The following is a 12,616-nucleotide window of genomic DNA, read 5'->3' as shown; positions in this document are numbered from 1 at the left end:
TCCACAAATGTTCATCTAATGCCTCTAGGCCGAATGTAATATTGCATCCAAATTCACATAGTTTTTTTTTTGTTATATCTAATTCTAATGTACATAATCATAATTCAATTCAACATTATAAACCATTATCACCCATTTAGCCGAATATACCACATTAATTTTTAACATTACCCATGTAAATACCTATAGGTTCTTATACCTTAAATTCACACATTTAACCCTTTAATGCCTATTGATCATTCCTTTGGTCTTAACCTAAATGACAGCTCTCATTCTCCATATTTCAACCGAATTTTTCATAGCATGAAGACTTTCATACATTTATAAAAACTTTCATAACTCATTTGGCCTTATCAAGAACCATTTAACATGCAAGGAAAATAATCATAGAGGAAGAAATTAACATTCTAAATAGACTCAATCTTTGACCGAATGTACAAGGTGCCTCTAAGCCACTCATCCAAAAATCTTTACCCCATTCTAGTCATTCCCCCATTTGACCGAATGAACATTTGTCTATTGATGCATGAAATTAAACCATGGGTTAAATAAGCTATGCACTTATCAATCTAATCTCATAGTCAATTAAAAAGAAAATCACAATGCATACCTTAAACTAGGATAGCCATGGCCGAATACCTTAGTTTTTCCTCTTCAATCTTCCCTTTCCCAAATTCGGCCACCAAGAAGAAAGATGAGCATGTAAATTTTTTTTCTTTTGTTATCTTTCTTCAACTCACGGCAATGGAGGGGGGGGAACATGGATGAGACAACTTTGTTTTCATCACCCCTCCCTTTTCATTTCTTTATTACTAACCTTTTATTTTATTCTTTCTCCCATAAAACACTAACACCAAATGTTTTAATAGGCTTTAACTTATAGCATGGCCGGCCACCTTCTTGTTCTTTGGTTAATTTGACATGCAAATACAATTATTTTGCAACATGCATAAATAGGCCACTTACATTTGCCTAGCACATTTCTAAATTTTATCACATAAGTCCTATTTAATAAAATTCACTTACAATTAACAAAATTCAAACATGAAATTTTCACACATGCATATGTACATATAATCAGCATCAAATATGACAGCTAATTATTTTTATGACTCGGTTTTGTGGTCCCGAAACCACTTTTCGACTAGGGTCAAATTAGGGGTGTCACAGAATGTGTCACATATTATAGATTAAGTTGGATGAAGTGATTGGTAAATATGTTATTTGAATGTTTTGCTATAGTATGCTCAAGTTTTATGTATATATGTGAACTCACTAACTTGTGAGATTTGTTGTGGGTATAGGAATTGAATGAATTCATAAGCTTGTTAATAAAATTATGCATGAAATGTACAAAATGATTCAAATTCGATGAGTTTAATTTTCATCATATACGAGCTTACTAAGCATTGATTTGCTTACTTCCATTGTTTTCTTTCTTTGTAGATCATCAGAAATCTCGACCGGTTGGAATTTCAAGTTGGAGCATACACACTATCCATTCCCAAATCGGTAGAAGTTTTGATCAACTTGAAGTTGGGTTATAAATGGCATGTACTAAAAGTCTTTTGGTTATTTTGGCCATGTTGACAATGTTTGGATTTTGGTTTTAGGAAGTCTTTGTGGTTTTATAAATATATTTGATGTCATTGGCTTAAAGTTGTGATTATAAATGCTTTTGGTCATTTGGTTTAGGACTTATGAAATTAACTTGAAATATGGTAAAATGGATGTAATAAAATGAATGATTTGGTATGTGATGTATATCTTTAAGGTATTAACTTGATGGTTAATATGTGTGTGACTTGTTGGATGATTAATTTGTAGTACCTATGAGGGTACATTGGTTAGGCAATTAGGTTGAATGTTTTGGTATGTTTTAAGTTTATTTGAATGTGTTTGAAGGTATATAAATGGTTGAAATTGGTTTGGATTGGCACCTAAGAAATGGATCTTGTTTTGGAAGTCATTTTAGGTGCACACGGCATGAGACACGGGTTGTCACACGACCGTGTGCCTAACACGGTCACACCACATAGTCGTGTGTCATTTTGATTTTAGGAGCAGGTTTGACACGGCCTAGAACACAGCTGTGTGACCTCTGTATTCAAAATTTTTAGTTTTTCCTAAAAAAAATTTATTTGTTTTAAATAAGTCTTTGATTGAGTCCAAACTATTTTTAATACCTTGCGAGCTTGATTTAAGCCTCATAAATGTTTTTATGCTACGATTGAATTTTAGATTTGAATGATTTATTGATGCTGATTATTTTTATACGTGACATAACACTCTGTACCCTTGATCCAGCGACGGAGACTAGTTAGGGTGTTATATATGGATTGAAGCAAGCTTCTTGAAGTTGGAATCTTCGTTTTAACTATGCAATCGAAAAGTTTGGTTTTATCAAAAATGAAGATAAGCCTTGTGTTTACAAGAAAATTAGTGGGAGCACTACTGTATTCTTAGTATTGTTTGTAGATGACATACTTATCATAGGAAATGACATACCTACCCTACAGTCTGTTAAGACTTGGATAGGAAGTTGTTTTTCTATGAAGGACTTGGGCGAGGCTACATATATATTAGGAGTCAAAATCTATAAAGATAGATCAAGATGACTCCTGGGTCTAAACCAAACTACATACATAGATAAAGTATTGAAAATGCTCATCATAAAAGAATCTAAGAGAGGATTCCTACCTATAAGACATGGTATTTCACTTTCGAAGGAAATGTGTCCTTCAACTTCACAAGAGAGAGAACGTATAAGTAAGATTCCATATGCTTCACCTATTAGATTTATCATGTATGCCATGCTATGTACTCTCCTAGATGTATCTTATTCTTTGATGCTACATCTGGGTTTTGTGTAAGGATACATTCCATATATAGAGAGGTGAGGAAGAGCTGAGTGTAAAAGGTTACACTAATGCTAGCTTCCAAATTGACAAGGATGATTCACGATCACAATCAGGTTTTGTGTTTTGCCTTAATGCTGGAGCTGTGGCCTGGAAAAGTTCAAAGCCATATACAGTAGCTGATTCTACAACTACAACTGAGTAAATTGCAGCTAATGAGGCTACAAAAGAGATTGTTTGGATTAAGAAGTTCATATTTGAACTAGGGGTTATGTCTAGCATATCAGATGCCATGGAACTTTGTTGTGACAACAACGAAGCTACTGCATAGGCAAAGGAACCCAGATCTCACCAACAATCCAAACATATACATAGGTGCTTTCATCTCATTTGAGAAATCTTTGATCAAGGAGATGTGAAAATACGTAGAGTACCAATAGATGACAACATCGTTGATCCACTAATAAAGCGTCTAGCATAGTAGAAGCATGATCGTCACACTAAGTCACTTGGTATTAGATATATGATTGATTAGTCTTAGTGTTAGTGGAAAACTGTTAGAGTGTGCCTAAAAACCAATCATAAGATTATTGTAATCACATACTTATTTTACCTTATTTGTTAATATAAGGCATTGCAATTGTTATTTCAGTTTCTTTTTTTGTGTGTATAAATAAACAAGTTAAAGCTAAAGTCCTAATAATAATTAAACCCTAATAATTATACTTAATTTCAAACTCCTAAAGTGCGAAAACTAGTTTAATCTGCTACACCAAATTACGGCAGATCATTGAATGAAGCTTACAGTAGTGTTTATTCGATACATCTTGGGAGTAACAAAATGTATAATAATCTAAAGCAACGTTATTGGTGGTCTGATATGAAACGCGAGATTTTAGAGTTTGTAGCTAGATGTTTTGATTTGTCAGTAGGTGAAAGTAGAACATCAAGTTTTTCTAGGTTTGTTACAACCTATCATGATTCCCGAGTGGAAATAGGAGCGGATCACTATAAATTTCGTTTCAGGATTGCCATTGACTCCGAGCAGAAAAGAAACAATTTAGGTTATAAATGACAGGTTGACAAAATCAACTTATTTTGTACCCGTTGGATCTGAATACTCACTTGAGAAGTTGGCAAAGTTATATGTTGCAGAAACTGTAAGATTGCATGGACTTCCTTTTTCGATAATATCATATCGTGATTCGAGATTCACTTCTAGATTTTAGGGTAATTTGTACGAAACTTTGGGTTCCAATTTGAATTACAGTACCACTTTTTATCCGCAAACAGATGGTCAGACTAACTGAGTAAGATAGATTTTAGAAGGTTTGTTACGGTGTTGTATTATTGAATTCAAAGGTAGTTGGGAGCCGTATTTTCCGTTAGTTGTATTTTCCTATAATAATAGTTGTCAATCAAGCATAAAAATGGAATCGTATAAGGATTTATATGGTCGGAAATGCAAAAGTTTGTTGTTCTAGTCTGAATTAAATGAAAGGAAGCTAGTTGGGGTTTATTTGATTTGAGAAGCTGAAGATAAAGTTAGAATCATTCATGACAATTTGAAAGTTGCATCTGATCGTCAGAAATCCTATGTTGATTTAAAACGCAAAGATATTGAGTTTTTCGTTGGTGAAAAAGTATTATTGAAAGCCTTGGCATGGAGGAAAGTGTTAAAATTTGACAGGAAAGGGAAACTTAGTCCCAGGTTTATTGGACCATACAAAGTATTAGAAAGAATTGGATCGGTGACTTATCGTTTAGCAATACCTCTAAAACTTTGACTATAGATTAAATTGAAATAAAACTGATCTGACTTATGAATAAGAGCCTATAAAGATCTTAGCTCGAGAAGTAAAGAGTTGAGAAATAAATCTGTACCATTAGTTAAAGTCTTATGGCTTCGACACAGGTAGAAAAAGCTATGTGGGAAATGGAAGAAACCATGAAATCCCAATATTCGAACCTTTTCTCTGGTAAGATTTTTTAGGACAAAAATTTCTTTAAAGAGGAAAGTTGTAATATCCCATTTTTTAGTGGGGTTAAAAACAGTGGTTTCGGGACCATAATTTTGACAATTGAGTTCGTATTTTATTATTTAATTAGTGTTTATAGAGTTATATTAAAGTCGTGTTAAATTTTGGTTAAGAAATTTTAATGTTTGGTTAGTTACTTAATTAAAAATGATTAAATCATAAGAGATGTAAAACTTTAATGTTTGGTTTGTTAGAGGTGAAAATCAAAAATCAGCATCCATCAGGTTTGCTTCAGCCTATTTAGATTTCGGAGTGGAAATGGAAGCGTATTATGATGGACTTCGTTTCGATTTTGCCTTTGACTCTCGATCTGAGTGATTGTGGATAGATTTACGAAATCTACACATTTTCTGCCAATCTGTACAACTTTTAGTCTCATCAGTTAGCTGAGCTCTATATCTGAGAGATTTTTTGTCTTTATGGAGTTCCTGTTTCGATCATAACAAACCGAGATCCGTGGTTTACTTTGAGATTCTAAAGGTGTTGCATAAGGCCTTGGGTTTGAAGCTTCATTTCATTTCAGCTTATCATCCGCAGTCCGATGGTCAATCAGAAAGGGTGATCCAGATTCTTGATGACATGCTTCATAGTTGTGTTATTGACTTCGAAGGTAACTAGGATCGTCACTTGTCATTAGCCGATTTTGCATATAATAATAGCTATCAGAAGAGTATTCAGATGGCACCGTTCAAGGCTTTATATGTCAGAGGTGTAGGACTCCTCTATGTTTGTTGGATATGGAGGAGAAGAGGAACTTGGGTCTAGAGTTGGTTCAAGAGGTTGAGGATAAGGCGAGACTTGTTTGCGAGTGGTTGAAGGCTACTTCTAATTGACAAAAGTCTTACGCTGGCCTAAGACATCGAGACATCGAGACATCGAGTATTAGGTTGGTGATAAGGTATTTCCAAAGATTTTACCGTGGAAGAAAGTTCTAAGGTTCGAACGGAAGGGTAACCTCAGTCCGAGGTTCATTGGCCCTTATGAAGTTGCCAAATGGATTGGACCAGTTGCCTATCGTTTGTTGTTGTCGCCAGAGCTAAAGTGTAATCATGACGTCTTCCATATCTTCATGTTACGGAAGTACAAATCTGATCCTTCTCATGTTGTTCCTGTTGAGGAGACTAAGGTTCGATCTGATCTTTCGTATGAAGAGGAACCGGTTGCAAACCTAGATTGAGAGGTCAAGGTGCTATATACAATAATATGGTTCCGTTGCTAAAAGTTTTGTGGTGCAACCACAAGACTAAGGAAGCCACCTGGAAGTAGAAATATGTGATGAAACGTCAATGTCCTTATCTGTTTGATTCAAGTAAATTTTGAGGACAAAATTTCTTTTTAGAGGTGGGAAGTTGTAATATCCCTAAACTAGGTCTAGTAGTTTCGGGTATATTTTTCGGGTTCCGAGTGTGAAACTAAGAATTTATAAGGTTTCTAGTAATTTTTAATTTAATTTAAGAGGTTAATTTCATCTAAAATTTATTAAACAATAATATAGAAAATTAAAAACAATATATAAAAATATTTTCAAAAAATTAATTTTAAAGATTTTAAATAATTATTAGTGAAAATAATTAATTTGGGTTAAAAAGAATTTTAAAATAATTTTTATTGGGTGTAATTTGAGTAAAATTTAAATATTAATTAAATAGGATTTAATTGTAAAACAAGGGAAATTTTAAAGTATTTATATGACAAATAAACCTTAAAATTCAGAATTTTCGAGGGAAAGGATTAATTGGTAAAGTAAAGGAAATGTGGCAGTGGCCATTAGGCATATTTCCCAATTTTTAAATTTCTAGTGGGTGGTTCCAATTTTAAAACTAATGTATCTAGCCCAGTTTTCACACATTTTACATTAGATCAGAGAGCTTTAAAATTGATTTTTTTTTTGCATGATTTTAAAGATCTGTCATTAAAGAATAGATCGAGCAAATTTCCTTCTCAAAATACTCTCTCAATTCACCCAAAATTATTTGCAAAAGTCGCCAAAAATATTCTGAAATTTCTCAAGTTTCTTGAATCAAGATTTTCAATCAACGAATTTAAAGCGAATCAAAGGTAATATTTAATTCTAAACTTGTTTTTATGATGATTAGAAACATTTTTACATGATTTGAGAGTCAATTAAAGGATTTTTTTATCAATGTTATCTTTTTCCAAGAACACATGTTTCTTTAATAGTGGATCCTGAATTTTGAGAGGAAATCCACAAATCAATAGATGTTCCAACTCAAAATGGATCTATTAAAAGGTTTTTGATCTTATTTATCAAGATTAAAAATGATTTGTGAGGTAATTTAAAGAATTCTGAATTTCATCATCTTCATGAACCGATTTTTTGAAATTTTGTGAAATTGATTTAAAGATGATATTGATGCTTAGTATAAGTGTATTTGGTCTAGTATTAATGATTGAAAGTGTTTAGGAGGGCTGGAGAGATTGGTTTTGTGAGAAATCGAGTTTCCGAATTGATGTTACAAATCTGATAAGGTATCTTTGTGAGAGGATTTCGATTAGTATAGTTAATTAAAATTCGTGTCTATTATAGTGTTGGAAAGGTGGAAATGTCTACTTTATCTCTGTTAAAGTTATGAATCTTGAAGAGGACCAAGCTAACCGAAATTGAAGCTTGGATTTGCTTGGTTGATCACTTGTTTGTGGTAGAATAAATTCTGTGGTGAGTTTTCTAAGGGCAATTTGGTAAATTGACCCTCATTTATGTTTAATTAGTAGCTTAATTGATGATTTCAATTGATTAATTATGGTTAAATGGCTGATTTTTTTCAAGATTGATATTATATGTACAAGAGTTAAATTTTTATTGAATAATGGTAAGTAAGCATTTAGGTAAGTTTGTGCAATTTAATTAGGCTAATTATATTGATGATTAGGACATGGTTACTGGAGTTTTTGATCATGATATATTGGTGTTACAATTGGTAACTAAACATTGGAAAATGGTAAATGAAATGCTTGATTTAATTGGATGTTAAATAACTATGTTACATGTTACACATAAGCATTTTGTCACATTAAATTGAGCACAATAATGACTGATTTATATGTTATGTTTGACTAAATATATTGCCAACATGCAGGTGGATCCATTGGATATAGTTGGCATGCCATAGGATTTGTGAGTACTCACATTTATTTGTGATATTGTGAGCATATGGCTCTAGGTGGACTGATTTTTTTGGAGTAGATAAGGGAGTGTTGAGCATGAGTCTCCACTCATTGGGTTATTTGAGGCTATATAAGGGAGCGTGTGCTTCGGCCCGCTCAACTCGATAGATCGTATTTGATATTTGTGGGAGTTCAGAGATCTGTTTATCCGATGTATGATCACCTGATTAAGCCATGAGAAGTGTATGCCAATATATTTATGTGTGATTATTGTTATATCATTCGATGTTTGTAAACCAAGAATAATTGATTCTGTAAACCAAGAATAATTGATTCTTGATATTGATAAAGCATATGGAAATTAAATTGACATGTTTCATTATTAAGGCTGATAATTGGTGATTGATTAGATGTGATTTAAGCATGATTTGGATGTTGATTTACTAGTCGTTTTTATTAACATTCACTGAGCTTTTTAAAGCTCACACCTTCACAATTTGTGGATATAATCGTCAGGCTTGAGGAGCTGAGGAGCCAAGCAAGAGAGTTTCAAGAGATTTAAGCTTGGTAGAGACTTTATTACACATTTTAAATACTAGAACCGGGCATTGTGGAACTCTCGGGAATTAGTTTAATTTTGGTTGTAATTGGACTTTGGACTTTGGACATTGGACATTTTATTTTATATGGTTTTATAATAATTTTGAGGCATGTTTAAGTTTAATTATTGAATGATTTACGGTGTATATTGCTTGATAACACGGTGACTGATAACACGGTGTGTGAGGCATGAATTTGTACTAATGATTGTTTAAATAAAGTTTCCATGGAGTGGTTTACTAATGACAAAGGTACGCCACTTGTTTGATTTATTTAGTGTTTGTTATGCATGAAATTGATTACTTAATTTTATATAATTAAGGCTTAATTGATGTCAATAAACTCAATTGAAGGTGTACGTATAGGTATGTTAATTAATCATAGTTAAATCGGGTTTAATTGGCCATTAAAATGTGCAAAATCCAGTTTTAAAATAAGTTTTTTGCAAAAATAGGTGCAGTGTTTTTTACACGGGCGTGTGATAGGTTGCACATGGGTGTGTGGAGACTGGAGCTATCACACACGAGCATGTGCGATCGGTCTAAAAGTTTTTCACGATGCGAACACGGTCGTTTGATGACACACGATCTGCGGGACACGGTCATGTGGGTTTTGGGGTTTGAAATTTTATCTATTTAAATTGGTATTCTAATTTTTTTTAAGTTACAATTTAGTCCTTAATAATAAAACTTGAATTAGACATAGTAAACAAACTCAAATTAAGCTAAAATTTTTAGGCTTGCATAATTTAACTAAAAGAAGGTCAGTAAACACTTAGATCTAAAATTAGGTTAGTTTTACCATAGGTGGTAAAATAAAAAAATGCCCTTAGGTTAAATTACATAGAAAAAGTTTTAAATTGGTTAATAATTTGCTTCTGCATTAATAAATAACTAATAATTAGATAAGATTGAGGTGTTATAAGGTCGAGGTGTGTCTTGGGTAGTCGTTAGTTGGAGAGTCACTTAGGTGGCTAATGTAATGCTTAGAATTCGAGCTGGTTCGTCCCGGTCAGGTTTGGGGTGTCACTGGATAGTAGGTAAGTTCATAGGATAAATGAATGAATTTGCATTTATATCTCATTTGATGTTGTTTTGAATTAGTTAAATTAAATAGTTGTGTTTCTTTTGTAGTTATCATCTTGCAAACTAACCGAACGGATCGATTTGGAGCTCACACTATTTAGCCTTCTCGGTAGCTTTTGTTTATCATTTTGGAATGTGGCATGTATATAGGTGTTATGTTGTTGATATGTAAAATGTTAAGTTATTTTGGTATATTTAGTTAATGTGGTTGGTTTTGGATGTGTACTTGTGTTGGTTGTGGTTAAGTTGATCCTTAATGTCATTTATTTGGTGATGGTGCTTTGAAATGGTAGCTTGTAGAGTATGTTCATATTTGGCCATTTAGATTGATGGTTTAGGCATGAATAGATGCTAATTGATGAAGCTTCTTTATTAGTTGTGTTACTTTGTTGAATGATTTTATTTGTGGTATCAATGAAGGCACATTGGTTAGGCACTTAAGTTGGATGTTTTTAACATGCTTCGGGCTCATTTAGGTGTGTTTTAAGTAGGCTTAATGATTGGTATGAGTTACTTGTAGTCTAAGTAAGTTAGTTTTGGTAAACTTGAAATTGAAGGTTCATTTAGGGGCACACGGCCTGGGACACAAGTTGTCACACGACTATGTGTTGCATACGGTCTCCCCACACGGTCGTGTCTTCCAAGTCAGTATGCTACACAGTCTGGCTACACCGCCGTGTGACCCCTATTTTGTAATTTTTATCAAAATTTTGTAATTGATTCATTTTAACCCAAATTTACTCCCTATTTGTTTTAAACGTTTCTGAAACCCGATTTAGGTCAAGTTAAGCTAAAATAACATGAATTTGAATGTATTTGATATTATATATTTATAATTGTTCTTTTATTTAAAATGCTATTTAAATGTATTTGTGTTTAATGGTTGTTCACTCTATACTATGGATCAAGTGATCAGTTCCAGTGTAGGGTGTTACATAAACTTATCAGTTCATTATACCAAAAAACTAAACAAGTTTACAAGAACATTAATAGAAAACCCAGAGTCTGAAACTTTCATTCCTCGCACTTTAAACTGGCCCTAAAGCATGAAACCCTAAGACCCGTAAATAATCATGAAAATAACTTGAGTTTCATCGATATTTACCAGGTGTTAAACAACGATAGAGTTGGTTGAGTACAATGAACGCAAAATCTTCAAGCAAGTCTTAAGTATAGGTTTTTCGAGAGAAAAATACAAAGAAAGTTTAAGAAGAAAATATGGTTGCCAAAGAAAGCAAAAAACTTGCTCAAGAAGCCAAAGCTTGCTTTATACAAAATACACGGAAGGAGAACTTAGTGGGTAAGTCTAATTTCCCTCCAAACCCCTCATTCCTTGTGACTAAGCACTTTCTCTCTCTTCATATATGTGGATCTGACCGATTGCAGAAACTTTGTCCTATACTAACCAAATTTTCGTTCGTCTAACCAGATTGTTCAACCAGGATAATAAAATAATAATAAAGTAAATAGTTCATACAAATTGAGGGCTTAGCAAAATTGCCTAGAATAGACTTCACCAGAAAGCGAACCCACAGACTTATATACTTAGTCAATCTTAATACCTTACCCACTCAAAACTTCCTCTATATGTCATACTTCTATAAACAACACTCGAACACTAGAGCTTCGTCAGAAGGGATGTTACAAGAAAACAAAAACCACCCAAGTTTTACATTAGTATAAATAGACCCCTCCCCACACACTTATATACATATATTGGAAACTTCTCTTCAATATAAAGAAAGCTTTAAAAAGAGGAAGTCCTTAATGCAAGTCCCCTAGAATACCCTATTATATAATATAGTAAAAAAGGTAAAAAAAAATCATTTATGCAAGTCCTTGATGACCTTCCTCTGGAGGTGTCACATGCCGTTAAAAGATACATCTGTCTTTGCTGGTGACTTCCGACCTTCCTAAGCATTCTTCTCCAGCAATAGTGACTTTGATGTTTGTTGCTAGGTTTTCTTGACTGGTAGCAAAATCACTTAAGTTTTACACTAGTATAAATGGACCCCTCCCCACACACATATATACATATATACACATATATAAAGTATTGTGAAAAATGTAATTTGGGAAAGAGAATAATTTTAGGATTTATTTCAAAGAAGCCCTTGAACTATTAGTTAATGAATCAACATGAGCCATGTGGCACCACATAATTGGTCAACATATCATTTCATCATTTTTAATGGCGTTAGGGTCAAGTACCACTATGATTAAGGAGATTGAAGTACATGTACCAGATTGGACAAATTAAAAGTGCCGGTACCATATTGGAAGATTTGGTAAAGTATAAGGGTAATTTCTCATCTCATTTTTAATTTATGCCAAACTTAACATGCATTATCTATATGAATGGATCATGAAATATGATGGTTGAATTGTTAAAATATTACTAATGTAAAAAGTTACAAAAAAGCAAAATCACTTAAGTTTTACACTAGTATAAATGGACCCCTCCCTGCACACATATATACATATATTGGAAATTTCTCTTCAATATAAAGAAAGCTTTAAAAGGTGGAAGTCCTTGATGAAGTCCCCTAAAATACCCTATAATATAAGATAGTAAAAAAGGTACGAAAAGTTTCATTGATACAAGCCCTTGATGACCTTCCTCTGAAGGCATCACATGCCGTTGAAAGATACATCTGTCTTTGCTGGTAACTTTGATGTTTGTTGCTAAGTTTTCTTGACTGGTAATTGAGCTTTGAACTTTTGTAATTTTTTTGGCTTTTGGATTGGTGGACCTTCTATGCACCTTCCTCTTTCTTTAATGAAAGCATGATATTGAAAAACAAATATAACAAATCTTACAATTTAAGTATAACAAATCTTAAAATTTTCAAACCAACGATGATCTAAATTAAGACCATTTTTGGCTTCCAGTTAAAATGTTGTATTT

This window comes from Gossypium hirsutum, chromosome A04 (assembly GCF_007990345.1).
Source record: "Gossypium hirsutum isolate 1008001.06 chromosome A04, Gossypium_hirsutum_v2.1, whole genome shotgun sequence".
NCBI lineage: Eukaryota > Viridiplantae > Streptophyta > Magnoliopsida > Malvales > Malvaceae > Gossypium > Gossypium hirsutum.
Note: the sequence above shows the minus strand (reverse complement) of the source record.